We start from the raw sequence: 22131 nt of genomic DNA, 5'->3' as shown, positions 1-22131 counted from the left end.
CTTAATTATAGGCTCTCTATTTATTTTAAGTCTACAATCATTACTCTGCTGGAAAGAATTTCTAATACAGTTGTCATCATGGAGCATAAGGTTTTTTTTCACCAAAAAAAACTATTAAATCTGTTGTTTGAATTTGCGTCTCATTTAAGTTTTATAATATTTCTTATTTCTCCTATTACTAGTGTCTGTGACATAATTACCATCTTTCCGGAATTGTGATAGCCTTTTGTATTTAAGACTATTTTTCTGAATATCCCTGTTCCGTACAATTGAATCCGTCAAGTCGAAATTTCCTGTTCGATGTTCATTCAGTTTATTCGTTCTTACTAGCTTTTCTTTCTTGAACTGTTCTGCAAGCTGTTGGATTTTCTCTCTGTAAAAATTTTTCTCAATAAAGTCAATGGGTCTTAATTTAGTGGTTGAGTGAATAGTGTTGTTGTAAATTGTAATTATTCTATGTATTTTGTCTTCAGTGTCTTCGTCTGTCACTGTTCTATCAGCTGTTATAATCCGAATCTGTTCATTCAATGTACCGTGTAGGCGTTCAACGTCTGCATTGCCTGTTTTGTGATGGGCGGTTGTTACGTGCGAGTCAATGTTATTTTCATTTAAAAACAATTTAACTGCTTCATGTGGCATGCACCTATCATTGTCATAAACCAGTTTTTTCATTTTTCCTAAAAATCGTATTCTTTCCTTCAGAGCAGAGAGTATAGACAACCAAGTTCTATCAGCCAGTTTGTGTACTGTGGCGTATTTTGAAAGTTTATCGATTGTTGTTAAAAACATTACGTTTCGGAATGGGAACCAAATGTCCATGTGGACAATGTCATTAAAACTACCTGGTGATTCACTCATCTGGTATGGAACCTATATTTGACCTCACTCGTAAATGTCAGGTCGTCACTATCCTTATAAAATGTTTTAGAAAATTTGGAGAGGACTCTCTTTAAGCCTTCGATTTCCTCATTGTTCAGATGGTCTGTCCGTATGTATTGCATTACGTCTCTAAACTGTAATCTGTTATGAAACACATTAGTTTCTTGACAAGAAAGATCAATTGGTTCGTTCATTGAACGGGAGTAATATTCCTTCTCTTCTCTGTTAAAAAATAATTTGATTATACCTTTCTCAGTTGAAATCACTCTGCCCTTGTAGGAAATATTGACATCAAGGTTGACTAAAATGTTATTTTCTATAAGTCCATCGAATCTGTCAGCGAAATTATATTCCAAAAAATCGACATGGAAATTTTCAAGGCCAAACTCTTTAAAAAGTGGTATTGTACATTTTTTCTTAATACGAATATCTTTATTACATGCTCTAAGAGTTATATCTATAGCCGATTTCCATTTCTCATTATATACTCCGGGTTTTATTATGCTAAATTCCGCTCTGGTGTCTATTACAAACCTGAGCCTTCTAATTGGGATGTCTATGACTATATAGGGCATGTATCTGGGAGGCCACTTATTTGAAAATTTTGGAAATTACTCGAAATGTCCATAGGTTCAATTGCCTGATTTTGATTGTTTTGTTCGTGTCGAGTGCGTTGCGACGCATTAAAATTCCGCGATTGCCGAGTGAACCTGTCCTGCCTTGATTGTGAGGAAGTTGGCCATTCAGTATTAAAATTACCCTGATTCCTTAGCTGAAAATGATTGGTTTGCCGGATGCTTCCACTCTGTTTTGGGTGACGATAATTTGGCATTCCTGAATCGTTTCTTTTGTAGCTGGTATTATTATTCTGAGATTGCCTTCTGTTGTAGCGATTGGTAATATTCAATGAGAGACCGGTAAAGTTCAAGTAACCGTTTTCCTCTATTATGGCATAAGCATCCGACATTGTGGATGGATTTCTACCTATTATTATGCCCTTAACTGGCTCCGGTAGATTTTGTCGGAACACTTCCAAAACCAAGCTTTTGTTTCTGGTAGCTTGAAGGGCCGTCATGGTATCATCTAGCAGATATGAGTTGTTTAGTCTGACTAAAAGTTTGTTTAATTAACTATAAAAACGTCCTATGTCATGCGTGCATCGGCACATATTTATCTCATCCAAAATTTTTTCTTTAGGAGTGTGATCTCCGTGTTCTCTAATGAGCACCGTTCGTAATTCTAACCACGTCAGTACTTGTCCGTTCCTTGCGAGGGAATTTCTCGCTTTGTCTACCAATCTATCCTCAATGTATATTATCCTAACAGGATTCTTTTTAGCTCGACACTAAGGGGTTCCATTATGGATGACAATGACTCAACTCGTTTTATAAAATTTGGTAAGCCTAGAGTGTTGCCATTGAATTGTTGTATGGCATAAATACATTTTCTAGCTACCTCAAATTGTTCCATTTTAATGCTATTCTTTCTTTCTATTCCAAGCAGAAAATAATTTTTAATTAATAAAACTTTTCCCTTTTTGTTACATCAACTTACTACTAAAAGTAGAATAAACAGGTTGATAAAGTTGGTGCCTTAGACTTCCTGACCGATCTTCTGTTAGAGTTGGTTGATTTGATCTTCCTGACCGACCTTCTGTTGGAGTTGGTTGATTTGATCTTCCTGTGGGTTTTCCTATGGTACCTCACTGATGTTTATTCATACACGGATCTCTACCAATTCTCGATGTTTCACACTTAAGCTTATGTGCGTGTTATTTTTTTTGTTTTCTTTTTTTGTAAACAGTTATTTTAATTAGCTATTGTTTCGTTAGCAGTTATTTTCACCAAAAATTTTTTGTTAAAAATTATTTTCATTAACTATTCTTTTTCGTTAACAGTCATTATCATTAACTATTTTTTCGTTAACAGTTATTTTCACTAACTATTTTTTCGTTAACAGTTATTTTCATTAACTATTTTTTCGTTAACAGTTATTTTCACTAACTATTTTTTTTACTGTTCGCGGCTCTAACTATTATATGCGCTAATAGTTTTATTTGAGAACGAACACCGTTTTTCCTGACTGCGCCAATAATGAGTTCGAACGAGCATGAATCTTTATTTCAAACTGAACAACTGATTCTCATTTCCTTAAGAATAGAGCTTAAAAGTATTACAATTTTAACCGTGAGAAAGAATAAATGTGCATAATAAGCACATTTGCCAAACAAACTTCATTTTGTAATATGAGAAGTTTGTTTGTTCGCTAAACCGTTGTGGAATTTTGAAGAATACGCTGACGTCTGCGTCTAGCGTTTTGTGGGAATAAAAATTAAAGCATGAAAATGAATACGTGTATGTGACTATATATATTTATTTAAACAAAAGTAACTTATAAAATGCAAAATATTTATGTTGTGAAATCGTGTGTAATTGAATATCGAATGAAACGTGCAACGGTTTAAGTCTGTCGATCGGTACTGTGACTGGTTTTGACCCCTTCAGTATGGTGTATGTCTTAGGGTATCTGCTGATCACCAGATATGGTCCGTCGTACGGTGCTTTCAATGGCTTTTCAATAGTGTCATCCCGAAGAAAAACGAAACTACAAAATCGTAGATGTTTAGGAATAAATACTGCGGTTATCGATTGTTGTGAAGTCTTTACCATCCTAACTGTTTCGAAATGTTGACGCAATTCTCATAAAAACTCCTGTTGATTCATGGAGTTATCTTCATATGTATCTATTATATCTCCCGGGAGTCTGATAGTTTGCCCATATAACATTTCTGCTACCGAAACGCCTAAATCTTTTTTCACTGCCGTTAAGAAGAATAGGCAGCTCATCTACCCAGGTATCATCTGCGGAGTGACACCTAAGCGTAGCTTTTAAAGCCCGGTACCATCTTTCCATCATACCATTAGCTTGTGGGTGGTAGCTGGTAGTGTGTATATATTTGACTCCCAACTACTAACTCCATGAATAAACTGCTCTCAAATTGACGTCCCTGATCCCTTCTTCCTCTTAATTGGCACGATATCCACTTACGCGATTTTAGCCGAGCTTAACAAAGCGCGCCAGTCGTTTCTTTCTCGTGCTAACCGTCGCCAATTGGACACACCTAGTGAAGCCAAGTCCTTCTCCACCAGGTCTTTCCAACGCAGAGGAGGCCTTCCTCTTCCTCTGCTACCACCAACTGGTACCGCATCGGTACACCAATCGGACCACATGACCCAGCCAACGTAGCCACTGGATCTTTATTCGCTGCGCTATGTCTATTTCGTCGTAAAGCTCATCGTTCCATCGCCTGCGATATTCGCCGTTGCCAACGTGCAAAGGTCCAAAAATCTTGCACGTCCCTGATCAGTGGTAATCAATTTCGGTACGCCAAACCGACTGATCCAACCACTAAGGAATTCCCTGGCCACAGTCTCGGCTGTCATATCCTCCAAAGGAAATTACCTCTATCCATCGTGAGAAACGATCCATACATGTTAAACAGTATGTAAAACCTCGTGCAGGTGTAAACGGTTCACCTATGTCTACATTGCCGTGCTCGAATCGATGATTTGGAACTGCAAACTGACCCAGCTCAGTTTTCGTATGCCGTGCGATCTTACAACGTTGACAGACAGGACAGCTTCGAACCCATTCTCGTATGTCACTATTCATTCTCTTCCATACGTAACTTTTGGTTATTAACTTAGTAGTTGCCCTCGCTCCTGGGTGAGCCAAGCCGTGACAAGCAATAAAAATTACTCGACGTAAATATTACTGTTGAGTCATCACAAACTATTCAAATACCTGTGCCTGGATGCCGGTGCTTCATTAAATTCAATGAGGTTGACGAGTCTTTAAGTAGTTAACAATCTACTTCTTCGTCGCATCTAACCTGTTCATCATGTAATTGCTGTAAATCCACTGGTGACGGTAGCGTAAAGGTTTCAATCCTCGAAAGCATGTCGGCTACAATATTGTCAGCCCCACTGATGTGTCGTATATCTGAAGAAAACTGACTAATAAAATTCGGTTGTCGAGTTTGTCGTGGCGAAAGCTTCTCTCAGTTATGTTCAAATGCTTGTAAAACTGATCCAACCGCGATATCCGAAGCATCAGCCATCAAACCCATTTTAGCATCCCGCATTGAAAAAGCTGAAAAGGTTGCTTCAACTAACTGCTTTTTAAGTTTTTCGAATGATTCCGTCTGTGGTAGCGGCATGATACCCTCGGTTGAAACAAAATGACCCAGGAACTCTACCTTCTCTCGACCCAGTTGAAATTTTTCAGCATTGATAACCAACCCTCTCTCATGATATCGTTCAAAAGCCTTGTTAAGATGTTCTACATGTTTCTCTGGCGAAGTCGAAACAACGAGCAGATCATCGAGATATGGAAAAACAAAGGGAAGCCCTCTGACAGCCTCATCAATGTAGCGTTGAAAGCCCGAAAGTCATATATTTGAACTCAAAAAGTCCAAAAGGGGTCACAATAGCCGTCTTCGGTACGTCTGCAGGATGCACTGGTGTCTGATGATATGCTTTTTTGCAATCAATCACCGAAAAAATCGTCTCTCCGAACAAATCGCTTCCAAAATCTTGAATATACCTCGTTCAATGTGATAATTAAATTATCTTTTTTCAGCTTCTAGTTTAGTTAGTTAGGTGATAGACGGCGCATCTTCTGCACTACTGGTGCTCCTCGCGTTTCTTTATGGTGTTGTATTCCTGTCGTAAGCCGTTTATTTTTTGGTACTCTGTCAGATCGGGATAGCGCGCTTAAATTGCATGAAAGGAGCCCGCTCCCTCAAGAAAGTACACTATGAGGCGGCATTGAGTACTAGTTACTCGATCGATAATAGTTGCTTTTTGAAGTGAAAACTTCTTTAGCATCGTAGGGAGTGATTTGAGACGCGATGAAACGAAAAAGCGACACTACGAAGCGTTATATGTTGATATACTTATATGTGTGTGGCTGCGTACTGCTGAGCCACGCTAGTATAGTGAGTATTGTAGTATGTATACTACACTGCCTATTACTTGCTTTGGTGTTTAGTTCAAGCGTCATACGTATGTATGTTTGTATGTATGCTAGTACGTATGTGTGCGCGCCTGCGTATTACGGAGCCACGGTGAGCGAGGAGGCATTATGTATACCTATACTACACTACCTAATACTTGCTTAGACCAAGCGTCCTACGAATGTTTGTGTGTATGTTAGTACGTCTGTGTAATATACGCGTTACGACGCTCATAATAGCAACCGCGTGTGCTGTATTGCGTCCGTATTTTTATATTCGTAAATATTTTCATTTTTAAATATTTACCGCAATTTCAGGCGCTGTTGCAATATACAACAATCAAAATGACGGTGCTCGTATTGTAACTCCACAGATAGATCTGAATGCACAGCAACTAGAATCACTGTCTGTTCAGCTCTCTAAAGTGGGAGAAATATGTGCATTCGAAACCAGATTGAGCAATGGAAAAATAGTTTTAATTGTGGCAATTTATATTTAACCGAATCAATCAATAAATAGCATCACGGAATTCATTCACGAAAATTTAATAAAGTATACACCAGAAGTATCGCGGATACTTAGAAAAGATTACGATAAAGTTCCAATGACTTTAAGTGGCGATTTTAACGTAAATTTTGCATTGGACACAGCGGTTCCTTTAATTGACTTTCTCAATACAACATTCAATTTACATAAGTATACACCAGAAGTATCGCGGATACTTAGAAAAGATTACGATAAAGTTCCAATGATTTTAAGTGCCGATTTTAACGTAAATTTTGCATTGGACACAGCGGTTCCTTTAATTGACTTTCTCAATACAACATTCAATTTAAAAATGTGTAACAATCGCACTGAATCGACTACACGATCAAAAACAACAATTGACGCGGTATTTCAAAGATATTTGACAACATCGAAACCAAAGCATTTGTATCATATTTAAGCTATCATAAGCCACTCGTATCATTTGTTGAAATTGAAAACATTGAGGATGAATAATAATAAAATGAAGAAAATAAAATATGAACTTTATAGCAATATTATAATGAACCTATAATTATCCCGCTCCTAATGCTGCTTTCGTCTCATTCTCTCTCAGTTTGTTTTACGGAAGGTTTCACTTCTATCGCGTCTAACCGTTAGACTGGTATTTTTTTTTTTTTTAATCTACCAAAACGTCGTAGTGCTCTAAAAAATCCGCACCTATTATAGGCTGTGCTACATCAGCAATGATGAAAGGCCAATTAAATTTTCGCTTAAGACCTAAATCTATTGTGATATGCGCCTACCGAAAGTATGAATTGTAGTGCTGTTTGCGGCAACCAGTTTCAAGACGGAAGGTTGCTTAAGCTAATAAGCAAAACCGGGCACTGTTGCGGCTCGCCCTCCATTCCCCTTCAATCATGGGACGCACATGTGTTTGAGACTGCAAAATAAAAACAAAACAAAGAAAATACAGCAATGCCTTCTACAAACCAGGTCAGCGGTGACCCCTGTCGAATAACAACAATTGCCGCAGGCAACAAAAGGCAGAGATGCTCGACCTCTGCCAGCGCGCATATCGAGAAGGATGTAGACGAAATGGACCTAGGATCAAACGCGAAAATTTCCGCTTTATCTCTGGAAGAGGAGGAGTAACTCTTAACTTCTCCCTCACGAAGCACGATGCTGAAACTGAAACGAAAGTGAAGAAGATACCGCTCAGCGGTGCCGCCAGAAAGTGACTCAGGGTCCACTTGGGTCAACGTCGCTCCATAGAGGAAGCGAGGCAATTTGCTCAGCAGCCAATCAACCTGAAACGTTAGCACTCTAGCATCACCACACCTAAGGAAAGCGCTCCCAGAAGAGCTAACTTGGTGGAAAGGACAAATGTCCCAACAGAAGCCGAAGGGACAAAGACAGCAGTGCCTAAACCAAAGGTGGAAGAGGGGACAGCAAAAATGTCCTACAAGCAAGGATCCATGCACTAAGCTGGGTATCATACCACCTGACTATCCGTCAACGATATGGCCTACAGATAAATTAAAGGCCATTCAACAGGTCATCCTGGATACCATAAGAAAAAAGCAGACTAGCGATGCTAAACCAATCTTTAACAGCTTCACCTTCTGTCCAGACTACATTGTTGTTTTATGTGGCAATGAGGAAACAACCGACTGGTTAAAGGCGGCAATGACGAAACTGAAACCGTGGATGCGCCAGTTAAAATCATCTTGGAGGAGGACATACCACGGCCTTTGATCTTCACTTGCCATTTCTCGGAGCTGGACAGCACATCTACGCAGGACATCCTCAACCTCCTGGAGGATAACGCTCTGGCCTAAACATCCAGGAATGGGTACTACATAGAGTACGTAAGGGCTCGGTGATGAACCTAACCATCGCAATAGAACCAATCCCCGCCATAGCGATTAAAAATTACCAATACTGGTTGAACTATGGGTTTAGCAAAGTTCATCTTAAAACTAAGGTCAAAAACGCAGACAAAAATTCTGGTCGAGAAGCATCTAAGCCTCCCGCATTGCAGCAGACCGAAGAACCGCGGTGAGCGTAAACCCAACTGATGAGCAGCCATATTGCTATAAAGACATACCACACGCCACCAAGACTGCACCAATGATGAGTGCCCAAAAGGTAGAATAAGGCATAAGAATGCGACCCCCTCTTCGTGCCGACAAGAAAACACATGGTCCGCCAACAGGTCCAAAAAAGGCGAACGTCACTCTGCTGAGGAGGAGGCTTTGCTGGTAAGCAATAGGGGCAGAAAAAATGAAGCCACTGCCAAAAAGCATAGACGCAAATGCCTCACACTTTCCAAAGCAATAAAAGAAGGCAACTCGGATATCTTCAGTTAAACCTCCACCACGCACAGGCAGTCTCGGCTGAACTAGTAAGGAGGTTCAACAAACAATCCGTGGATGAAGGTCTAATACAATTGGCTACGTAACAGAGCTATTGAAGAACTCGAAGATCTACTAGAAAGTTGATTTATGCCAACAATGATCACCTTAGAGCGTCAGTGTTAATAAGCAATAAAATGACTTTCATTTCCCTGTTAATTACCACCGATTTCGTGGCGATCTGAACCAAGATGTCAACAGACAAAGGCTAGCACGAGGTTATTATTGTCTCTGCTTACCATCTAGGTGACGAAGAAATTGCTCCAACAAGGGAACTTATAGCCCAAGTCAAGTGCTACCAGGTCCGAATGTCAATCACACTATATATATATACGAGGTGTGTTCAAAAAGTATCGCGAATTTTGTGTTTTGTTACAAATTATTTACTTATTCATTAATATCTATTTTGTCCTCTTCAAAGTAATCCTCATAAGATGTACTTGTGTCAACGTTTCTTCCAATCTTCGAAGCATTTCAAAAAATCATTTTTTTTTATCTTGTTCAGCTCCTCCTTCGATGCCGTCTTTATCTCATCAATTGTAGCGTAGCGTCGTCTTTTCAGTTTCGGGAAGAAGAAAAAGTCATTGGGGGCCAGATCTGGAGATAACGGTAGCTGCGGCATCATTAGTGTGTTGATTTTGGCCAAAAAGTCGCGCACAAGCAACGATGTGTATTGGGGCGTTATCGTGATGCAAAAGCCCATATTTGTTCTTAAAATCCGGGCGTTTCTGGCGGATTGCTACGTGCAAGTTGCGCATAACTTGCAGGTAATATTCCTTATTGACCATTTTATCCTGTGGCAAGAACTCATGATGTACAATGCCCCTGCAATCGAAGAAAACGGTAAGCAAAGCTTTTACATTCGACCGAACTTGGCGCGCTTTTTTCGGTCTTGGTTCATGCGGCAGCTTCCATGGAGGTGATTGAGCTTTGGTTTCCACGACATAACCATAAACCCACGATTTGTCACCAGTTATGAACCTCTGGAGTGTTCATGCGATGCTGCTTTTGGTCGAAATTGAGCAGTTTTGGTACGAATTTTGTGGTGTCCCGTCTCATGCCAAAATCATTAAAAAAAATCGAATGGCACGAGCCAATCGATATGTCTTGGTCTTCAGCAACTTCTCTTACGGTGATTCGACGATTGGCCAATACTATTTTCCTCACCTCAATTTTCGTCTGTTGTTGAAATGCTCGGGCGTCCGACACGCTTTTCGTCGTTCACATCTTCTCGGCCTTCTGAGAACATTTTGTACCGCCGATAAACGTTGCTTTGGTCCAAAGTAGATTCTCCGTATGACACAATCAACATTCGGAATGCATCCGCGCACTTAATTTCGTTGTTCACACAAAATTTGAACTTTTGAATAGGTAATAATCGAAGACGAGCCGAAACACGTGCATGCAAAACAGCTGTCAACAATTAACTGAACATTCAAAATGGCCGAACTTGTCGTCATGAGTGAGAGACATGAGTACCAACATACGACATGAGCGCCACAAAAAAAATCGAAATTCGAATATGCGTAACCTGCGAAAATTAAAAATTCGCGATACTTTTTGAACACACCTCGTATATAATTGGCGCGTACACCCTTTTTGTGTGTTTGGTCGAGCTTCTCATCCTACTTTGGGGCAACCGCTATTAGACAAAACTTATTCTTCATTTTGGTGTTTCACCGAGATTCGAACGTTCTCTTTGAACTCCGAATGGAAGTCACGCACCAACCCAGTCGGCTTCGGCGGCGGCGAACACGATATGGGGAAGCATAAGCATTAATGGAAGAGTTGAGTGTCTTCTTCAGAACAATTTACAGAAATCCAAGAAATTCAAATTGGAACGACTTTCACTTTAACTTAGAAAAAAGTGCTAGTTACTCTAAGCATTACTAAATGCTTAAACCTGAGCTTGAGAGGGAGGCAAATGAACTCCACTCAAATATTACGTCTGCATTTCAAGAAAATTGTGAGGAGAAAGCGAAAAAAACTACGAGGGGATGTTCCCTGGTAGAATAGTACGCTTTCAAGACGACGCAATGAAACCAGAGTATTATGGAAAAGAGCTTATGCTGACAGGGAGGACCTAAAGCTGGCAAATAAGGTATTCCATGAAAATCGGGTACAATGGGCTATATCTACATTTAACTCATATAAATATCCTTGCCCAGACTATATAAAGTAAGCCTATTGCTAAGCTATATACCTATATTGATGCAGTGGGAAACTAACAAAGTGGTTCTGCCTTATGTGCTATTCCAAGAGTTTTTCCATTGTTTTGAGAAAAAATGAGCTAGGGCGAATCGGTCTGTATGACTTAGGCAATTGTTTGGGGTTTTCCCCTACCTTTGGAATAAATACATCTTTTGCCTCAGCCCGTTTCTTCTGTGCATAGTCTGAGCAAAGTAGGAGCAGTGTATTGAATTCCCTTGTTTAGAAGGAAGGGAATATCCCATCAGGTCCAGGAGATTTATACGGGTTAATTGTTGATATAGTCCATTGTAAACGATTTTCGTGGAATAGCTTATTAGCCGGCTTTGGGCCCCTGTTAATAGAAGTGACAAGTTCTACCGTTATAAGGAACTCATGTATATCATGACATCCCAGGAAATGAGTATCCAGTAGAAGTTAACTGGCTTCCTCTGTGTTCTTGGTGTAGTTACCATCTGGTTTTTTCAGAGTACTTATGCGGGGATCTTTTAACAAACCTTTCTGGAGACGGATAGCATTCGGAAGATGGCATTCGAGATACATGATAAATTTTAATAATAGTTGGTATCCTCAGCTCAAATAATTTTCTTTTAAGATTTATAACTTCTTCCTTTCATAAACTTTTACGAACAAAGTGTTCCTGATTTAAAATTTGTTTGTTCCATGTAAAGAAATAAATTAAATAAGAGCCATTTTAAAAACATGCCTATAACAAGAAATAAATAATAATTTATATCACAGTAGTGAACAACAGTTATAATTATTCATTGTTGGCATATTCTATCTTTAAATTTTACTCTTTTCACCACTGTGCAGTACGATTAGTCTGTGCTCACTAACACACTTGCAAAGACAACAAAGACAAGACCTCTGACGTAGACTATCTAGCATGCATGAGAGTACATACATACCTGTATATACTCACTGATGCTTCAACCCAGCGGGTTCCAGCATAGGCAATTCTTGAATACGAGTATATCATGCTTGTTAACAGTTTTCAGGTGTGTGTTACTGATTTACTTTAATTGCTTAATTTTGTACAGATGGTGTTCTCAAAGTTAACAAATAAATTCGAATGGGATAGGGTCAAAAATAAATAAATACATATGTATGTATGTACTATATGTGTATGTAACATTTATGTATGCGCGTGTATTATATGAGTATGTAGTTTATGTGCGACTACGTACTTAAAGCAGGTAAATTTGTAGTTTTGTTTGTTTTTTGTAGTTAATGCACTATCCCATACAACCACTAGGTACGTTTAAGAGATGAAGAAAATAACTCTTTCAGCATTTAGATACATATATACATACATATATGTATATGTATATATATAAATACAGTTATGGACAGAGAAATAGAGCTCTTATAGTGCCCTCCATATAATTCATTATTTCTTAGAAGATTAACTTATATTCGCAATTATTTTTATACCAGTGTTATGCTGTGAACCACTTATCTCTGATGTCGGACAATAAGACCCGTTAACTTTTTTAATGTTTCTTCTTGTCATGTTTTACTTGTAATTCATATTATTGCGTTGGACAACGAAATAGCGCAGTTCTATTTCAATCATTAGTTAAGGTAACTAAGGCCAATCTTTTCGGTAAATTCTTGTAATAATTGTATATATATTTGTTTCCTTTAAAATCGTTATTGGGTACGAAACAGGGGAGGGGACTTCGCTGCTCACTTAAACGAAAAAACATTATGGGAGCCTTTACGAAAATGGTACAAACCAACAAAAAATGCAGAAATAACAAGTTGTTTACGTAAAATGGTATACAATGTCAAGAAATATATTTGTACAGAGAAAAATATACTTAACCTTCGGTAAACACACCAATTTCTTTAGACGTAAACCACACACTGGGGTAAATTTAACCCCAATTCATAAACTTTTTCCAGAAAGAGAGTAAAGTTTTCATTTACACCTTTTTTGCAAGTATTTAAATAAAATAATTTAAAATTAATTGTTTAATTTATTTTATTCAAATATATCAGGTAATACTTTGATTTTATTCACATAAAGAAAATTATTATCAGATATAGGCTAAAGAAAAAAATGTATCGAAAAACTATATTGGACTTCAGATAACTATATAAACTAAAATTAAAGTAGTACGAAAAAATAGCAAATTCAATTAGTAAGTGAATTATTAGTTAGTTAGTTGCATTATTTTATCCCATTTGGATGATGAAATAATTGATTTTGATGATGAAGATAGGCTTGTCCATATATGGCATATATATTCATTTGGCTTTGACTGTACGAGAATATGCAAAAAAAGTACGCAAACTACACCCTGGGGTAACTTTCACCCAATTAGTTTTTTAGATCTGCATAAATTCGGTGCGTACCAACTACTGAAGACTTTCTGCATGAATTCGAAGAGCAAAATCGGCGTTGCTCTAATACAGCAAACGGGATATTTCCAGATGTTAAAAATAGAGAAACCATAACCCATCAAACATTTTGTGGGGCGACACACTCCCCAGTGTGTCTACTGAAGGTTAAATGAAAGAAAGTTCGAAACAATCCTGCACGAAAGACTATAATTCAGCGAGACAATGCAAGCGTAAGAGTGGCCCTTTTAAGTCCTCTCGAGTGATAACGCTCGAAATAAATGAGGAATATAGACTGAATATATCAAGCACAGTTTTGCGAAGACACTTTAATGAAAATAATTTGTATGGGCGTACCATCAGAAAAAAAGCAGCTACTGCCGAAAAAACTAAAAGGTACGTTTGTCTTTCGCAAATGCCCATAGAAGCAAAGGCGTAAAATTATGGAAAAAAATAATTTTTAAGAACGAAAATAAAATTAATATGATTGGGAAGACTTTTGCTCATCCGGAAAAAATTAAGAGTTAATCCTCGGTCCACAACAAAGACCGTAAAACACGGTTGTGGTTTCTTGAAAGTTTGGGGATCATTTTCTTCAAATGGAGTTGGCTCAATAGTGGGAATAAATGGCAATATGGATACGTTTGCTTTTCTTGATATTATGAAAAATACTCTATTATTTTGAGTTCATGTCACTCGCTATTTACGGATGATAACGATCCCAAGCAATCAACAGAAGTGGTGAAAAATTGCTTTTTCAAAGGCAAAATTGCAATTCTGAATTGGCTAGCATGAAGCCCTGACCTTATCCCCATTGAAAATCTCTGGAACGATATTGAAGTTAAGCAAAAAAATATTAAAAATGCCAATCAAAGAAAAATGCCAAAGTTAATAGAAAGTTTACCTCGTGTGTGTGAAGCAGTTTTAAAATTCTAATCAGGTAAAATATTAATAAAAAAATTTACCATATTAAAATAACTGATTTATGCTTTTCTTGCAGACCGATAAAGTGAGCTACTTCAGTGTCTATTTTACCATGTGATAAGTTCCGATTTTTCGAGCTTCTTATAGTTCTAGACATAGCTCTATACAATTGGCGCTTACATCATTTGTTGGGTGTTCAGCATTTAGAGTGTTAAAATATTATCATAATATCTCTATTTGAAACTTTATTATAAGTTTCAAGTTACAGTTAACACAAATACATATGCTCAAAATATTCTCGGTTACTGTGGGTTGGTTGATTGAAGGGGTGATTCACCAAGAATCCAATTAGTGCTTCCGCACCATTTTGCTGCCCCATCCTCGCTACCAACTAGTTATACGGTTATTGACATCTTCTTCATCTACTTTCGTAGATATTTTGAGGAGATTGCATTCTTGATTGCAACTTATGGTGTGAATACCGATTCTGCAAGAATGTTATTCATGGCAGATCCACCTCTTGTGTGTGCGTCCATTCTTTCGTTTCCTTCATGTCCCGCGACCCAGATTAAGGTAAGGCTATGGTTTATATTCAAAGTGATCTGCTTTGTTTCATCAGTTTAGAGGTTGTTTGTGTCAAATCCAGTGCCTGTGGTAGCCTACAAGCTTCCCCTATCGCCAATACTTCTTCTCAGAACATTCTTTAAACAGTCCATCTTCAGTTTTACAGTTAGGATATCCACTGCTATGTTAATGCCTTTAGTAGATACATTGTTTTATTTCTGATTTGCTATATTTACGACAAAGTGCGTCCTCACTTGGCCGCATCTCGTATTGAAACAACAACATCTTCACAATTTACCTAAAAATCGCTGATGTCACTGATCAGTAATTGGTAGTCTGAGTTTTTATGTGCAAGCATAAACTAATGTGAATATGTCGTGTGAGCATGCATGTTTTGATGTCTGATTGCCACAAAGGCTATTGTATCTTTCACAACCGAATCTACCAGAATCAAACTTAGGAGTGGTGTGTAGAGCAGGCTGGAAAACCATCATGCATGAAGAAAGTTGGATCTATTAGACGATAATATAGTATAGTAATTGTGTTCAACACAAACTTCACTCCCCGATTTTTCCAACTTTTTTACCAACTATGGCAGTTGAGTCGATACATATGTATGTTATGTTAGCATAAGCCTATTTGTTTGAATTTAATTTGTTGAAGTTATTTAAAAAAAAAAGATTGAGATTTTAGCAATATCTCATTGACAAATCAGGAAATTTAAATACTTCTCTTATAACCTGAAAACAAATATCGAATAACGGTATAAAATAATAGTTATATTTCGATAATTTGCTTAGAAATAGGGATTTCTTAATAAACAGCGAATAAGAATTAGTACTTTCTTCAACTTTATTTTGCTATACCATTGAAAGGCAAATAAATTTGGCTGCATAAAACATACACGAACCAACAACATTTAAAAATATTATCGAAAATAAAACTATTTTGCTTGCCTTATACTTAAACTTTTTTCTACTATTATGATTTTACAATAAACAAAAGAAAAATCATAATCCCAGAAGAAGAAAGTCAAAAAGGGCTCTGCGGACACTGAATTCTAGCCAATTCTCATAAGACTCGAAACGCTTTACGAGGTCTGTCTTTTATGCATATAGTAACAGATTTCCCCAATTACTGGATCAGTGTAGGCTACATCCTAATCGTAAGTTGAAATCGAGTCCATGTATTGAAAAAGGGTCAAACCAAGGGCGATACTAGCACTAAGGTGCTATTATGTGTTCCACTATACTGTTCCTAATAAGTAGTGTATTATTACTAACATCTGTGTAGAAGTACATACATACATACATTTAGTATACTATTTTTCTTAATTATTATGTAGAAGTTCAAGAATAAAAACAGAGAATTAAAAAAATGTCGTATTTGTACAATACTATCTTATTTAGTAAAACAGAAAATAATGTCGGTGTGAGCAACATCTTCGTCTCTACCAAGGAGAAAATCATTCGATTCCCTAACGCCTTAATCCTCAAGACTTAAAACAGTTTTCTTCCACGCCGTTTTCATGTTGTTGCTGTTATTATTAACTCCGGCACGAAGTGAATTAAATGATTAAAACTGCATGTTATGCTCTTTTAGCTCATATGCGTCAGAACATGAAACACAATAGCAACTAAAACACAGCGAAGGCAATGGCAATCTTCAAAGAAACAGCGTCAAGAGGAGTGACGCCAAAAACAATAATGCCACCAACAACATTGAGTTTACTATCTCAATTAAGATGATGGCTTATTTTATAAACGATGAGGTCTGTATTCACTTCGTTGCGTTTTTTCTTCACTTTATTATTGTTTTACTTCAGTACCATTTGTGTTGATGCTGCTCAAATGCGGTTTTGCAAGATATTCCAAGCAATCACTTTATAAATGCGCTTTGGTACGTTTTAATTAGAGATCGATCGAGCTTCTGCTATAAAAATTCGGTTCGATTTCGGCCAAAAGTTACCGAATACTGTTTTTTTTGGTTAAAAAATTTTGTAAGCAATTAGTCTTTGTTAAATTTTTGAATACAGGCATTAAACCTGTTTCCTAATAAAGAAGTAGTTTTAAAATACTTATCTGCTGTAGTTGGAAGTGATCAATTTTTCAGTACTTTAGATCTCGGAATAAATGTTTACAAATAATTTATTTTTACATTAAAATACTAAATGAAAAACTGATTTTAATACCTGCAAAAGAACACTCAGTACAAATGTTATACTGGTGTATGGTTGTTTGTAAAATTTTAAAACGAATATCAAAACGAAATGAGTATTTTCGGGGAATCTTTGACTAATATATTTACGAAATTATGATATTTAAATCATTTTTTATTCAATCTTAAAAATGTAACGCGATTTTGTTTGCTTGCTTCATTTTGTTTTGTTGTACTTGTGCTTCCAGCAATTTGACGTTCAGCTGGAATTTTCTGGACACTTCCAGGAGACAATTCACAATACTCGTTTTTTATTTTGTACCCATAAAAAAATAAATAATTGGCGCGTACACTTCTGTTAGGTGTTTGGACGAGCTCCCCCTCCTATTTGTGGTGTGCGTCTTGATGTTGTTCCACAAATGGAGGGACCTACAGTTTCAAGCCGACTCCGAACGGCAGATATTTTTATGAGGAGCTTTTTCATGGCAGAAATACACTCGGAGGTTTGCCATTGCCTGCCGAGGGGCGACCGCTATTAGAAAAATGTTTTTATTAATTTTGCTTTCACAGAGATTCGAACCAACGACCTCTCTGTGAATTCCGAATGGTAATCACGCACCAACCCATTCGGCTACGGCGGCCGCCAATATTATTGTACCAATAATCTGTTCAAATATAGCTAGGCGCTTTAAACTCCCACCGGTTATGTTTGTATAAGCTCAAGTATGTTATATATTTACATGTATTATATTATATTTTATATATTATATTATATACATATATTGTTGCTTTCCAATAATTGCTTAAATATATAGATTTTTTTTGTCGGAAGAAAACAGCTATTGTCTGATATTTTTTGAACTCTGGGTATTTTTGAGCTTAGTTTGATTCCAAATTAATTTTACTAAAATGTCCACGGGTATACATATAAAATTCATTATTCATAACTTAATTGCATCATACACAAATTAAATTTCATCAGGCACCTAAAAAACCCGTATTTAGCCCTTTCTGTCAATATTATTGCATATTATATCTAACTTTTTACGTTGATGTAAGTCACTCCACTTCCAATTTAGAATAACTAAAAGGTGATGCAAGGCAAGCCTTGCTTGAGCAGACTATCTTGTAAACATTATATGGAAAAAGAATAAAATAGATAGTGAATGGATAACAAGCGTAATAGTGCATACATAAGAAAGACAATAAGACTGAATGTCAAAATTATAGAAGAATATCGCTACTGAACGTCTGTTACAAGTGTTCACAATTACTGTGTATGAGCGAATCAAAGTTTATGCTAATAAAATAATAGGTGAGTACTAGTGGATCAACTATTGATCAAGGTTTTCTGGTAAACCAAATTTAAAAAAAATGTTCGAGCAAAACATTGATATCTTCTGCCTTTTTATTGATTGTAAATAAGCGTTTGATAGTCTAGGCAGAAAACAAATGAAGCACTATTTCCAAAAACTTGGCATTCCGTTGAAATTAATTGAAGTCGTTCTCTGCACGTTGAAGAATACTACTAGCAAGGAAATATATGAACCCTTCCAGGTCCTGTCTGGTGATTTTCAACCTAATACCACAGTTATAAAGAAGATTAACTTGCTGATGACGTTCTCATCAATTGAATGTGAATGCTGAAAAACCTAAGTTTAGGCTTCGCTCACCACGCATTGGGGATGAAAGGAATATAGCTATAGATAATTTTGTTTTTGAAAGCGGAAATGAATTCAAGTACTTGGGTGTCATTCTATCGGCGAATAAAGACTCATCAATTGCTATAATTGAAAGAATTAAAGCGGCCAATAAGTCGTAATATGCAAATATTAAATTGTGGAGATCAAAGGCTTTATCACGAACGCAGAAAATCAAAATGTATACAACTTTGATACGTCCGGTTCTTACGTATGGTGCTGAAATCTGGGCATTGAAAGTTAATGAAATAAACCAGCTATTACGATTTGAAAGAAGCATGATGAGAAAAATCTACGGTCCTGTTCGGCCTGAAGACGGCACGTATCGTATCGTTACAACAACGAAATTGAAAACCTTATTATAATACGTTTTATTAAGGCTCAGCGGATTAGATGGATTGGCCACATTATAAGAATTCCTAATGAAAAAATTAAAAAAAAGTGTTTACTTTACGTACAATAGGAGGAAGAAACAGAGAGCGACTAAGAACGAAATGGCTTGATGACGTCGAGGCAGACTTCAATGTGATGAACGTTCGTAATTGGAAAAAGGTAGCAAGAGTGAGAGTGAACTGGAGGAATATTGTTGAGGAAGCTATGGTCCTCCACTGATTGTGAAGCTAAGAAGAAGAAAAATGTGTACATTATTTCGTCTTTTTGAGTTAAATTTTTACAAAACTCTGGCGGGATGGATAATGTGGGTGTTACTTACCCATAATATCCAAAAATTTATTTATTGGCTTAAAATATTCGGTTCCATTCGCTTACGGTCTAACATTGATAAAATTGCATTATACTAATTAATGAGAACCCGTATATGTGTGTATATGGGCTTACGTAAATAAGAAAAGCCACTGGTACCAAACTTCTAAAAAATTTAAAACCATTACTTGGTTTAAGTGGTGGATAAATTCGGTTTAACAAATATCGGCTTGACTGCAAACCAGAGAAGCTCAACATATTTATTGAATCGAATTCGTTTCGTTAACGACTAAAAATAACTTTACAAAAGAATTTCATTTCATAGCAGAATTAAAAAAAAAAGTCTAATCGCATTAACGAAAGCGAAGCGAAATAAATTAACTAAAAAAACTATATTTTGTTGGCTAAACTAAGCACTATGTCTTTGTATCTAAATCAACATTGTTGTACATCGTTTTCCGACGATGCCTTTCTTGCCTGCCTTTGTATGTATTCATAAAGAAGCTGGTCGCTCGTAAAGGCAGTGCACTAAGAGCTGTGTAATAGGCTTGTCACAATGGATCTGCTGCATCTGCTGCGGAATTTGACTGAGAGGAAAATTTATTATTTATTAGTCCTTGTACGGCACGTCGTGGCGCCTTCGACTTAAATATATATAATATATTTTTCTCTCAGTTAAATTCGTTGCCGCTACGGACGCAACGGACCCATTGTGACAATCTTAAAGGCCATGACTTAGATTATACTTAGTTTTCGTCGAAACTGACAGATTATTACTTAGCACGTCATCACGATTGCACCAGTCCAAATAGTTTTGTTTTGGTTACTTCTTTACTTCGCCTTTATATTCGAAAGTTCTCTTGGACGCGTTGCCATAGCTTTAACATTTGTACGAAAAATCAATTTTGTATGGTATATTTGGAAGATTTTATTTAAAATAGGTAAAAGAGGATATGGCAGGATGATTCTCTAAGCAGATTTTCCACAAACCTTTTTGCAAGATTCTTTGCATGGGTGGTTTATTTTACCAAAGATGATTGTATAGGGTCCATTGACTCGCTCGATTCCTTCAATGCAATGTTGAATTAGTTAAGGTCCATTACATAGATCCGTTCAGGATCCAACCACTGATCGTCACCAGCGGAGAAAAATTAGAAATATTAGTATTGGCCTATAGAAAGGTTTTTCCGCGAAGTTTACTAATGGTATTATTTTATTTATTAAATGTCATTATTTTAATTATTAATTTTTTTATTAAGCTTTATTATATCTTTGGGTTTATTGTTAAGACAATTATATTTACAACCTTAAATTAGTTACTGACACGTGCCCGATTCAAAAAGAGAAGAACATTGAAATTGAAAATGAAATGACAGCTCATGCCAGTAGCACGGCGTTGCCATAGCAAAATTAATATAAATTCAACATATGAAATCTTTAGGCTAGTGTAGAATACAATTATTTTGTGGATACGCCACATATCATTTATTTTAAAGGATGGAAATTAAATTGTTCTTAATTATTTAATTATTTGATTTATTTCCTTTGGTTAGCGAGCACTATTTACAAGTTATGTTATCATTTTTATTTAGGTATTTCTAAGTTATATTTCCGTCCCCAATTTTGAGGAGTTGATTATATATATATATACGCGTACACCCTTATTGGTTGTTTGGCCCAGCTCCTCCTCCTATTTGTAGCGTGTATCTTGATGTTGTTCCACAAATAGAGGGACCTACAGTTTCAAGCCGACTCCGAACGGCAGATATTTTTGTGAGGAGCTTTTTCACGGCAGAAATACACTCGGAGGTTTCCCATTGCCTGCCGAGGGGCGACGGCTATTAGAAAAATGTTTTTCTTAATTTTTGGTGGTTCACCGAGATTCGAACCTACGTTCTCTTTGTGAATTCCGAATGGTACTCACGCACCAACCCATTCGGCTAGGGTGGCCGCATGGAGTTGATTACTGGCATGGTTACTACGCAGGATCCGAGATATTGACGTCCCTGCTCAAACCAAAGATTCTTTGAGACTCTCGAAATTTCTGTGAGGTCTTCGACATGTCATGTTCTCCAATTCTAACCATAAACGGTAGTACAATGGACTCAGATCTGGACTTCCAGACGGACAAGTTTCTGCGGCTATCCACCAAAGACTATTGTTTTTTAGCATTACAAGACACTCCCCACCAAACTATTATGGAGGCACGGAGGCAGGATGGTGGCTATGCTGAACACTTGGAACAATATTTTTTGCGTCTTTAGAAGTTTTAGCATAGATTTTGTCGTTTCGCTTATTAAAATCTGCTTGAACAATGAAAATTTTTCATCTGTGAAAAGAATATTTTCACGACCGTTGACCGCGTTCTATCCAAAAGCTTGCTTGTATCTCGCGACTCTAATTTTCTTTAAGCGCGTTGTCAAAAGACGACCAGTCTTGAAATGAATCTGGTCGATACATTCATTTCCCTGGACATGATTTTCTGCTTTCTAAGGGGATTTCTGTCAATTCTTTCTCGAACGGTTTTTACGGCTGCACGGGTTTGAACCACGCGAGGACGACCACTTCTTTTTCTGTCTGTCACTTCAGGCGTTTGGTCGTGCGGTAAGCAAACATTCTCGAAATATTAAGTTTTTTCAGTAATTCGTGAATCGCACTTGCACTTTTATAACACTTTTGCAATGCGATTTTCCTTAGCTCCCCACTTTATTGTCGAAATTTGCCACGA

The sequence above is a fragment of the Anastrepha ludens genome, chromosome X (genome assembly GCF_028408465.1).
Source record: "Anastrepha ludens isolate Willacy chromosome X, idAnaLude1.1, whole genome shotgun sequence".
Classification (NCBI taxonomy): domain Eukaryota; kingdom Metazoa; phylum Arthropoda; class Insecta; order Diptera; family Tephritidae; genus Anastrepha; species Anastrepha ludens.
The sequence above is the reverse complement of the archived record's forward strand: the minus strand, read 5'-3'. Positions refer to the sequence as shown.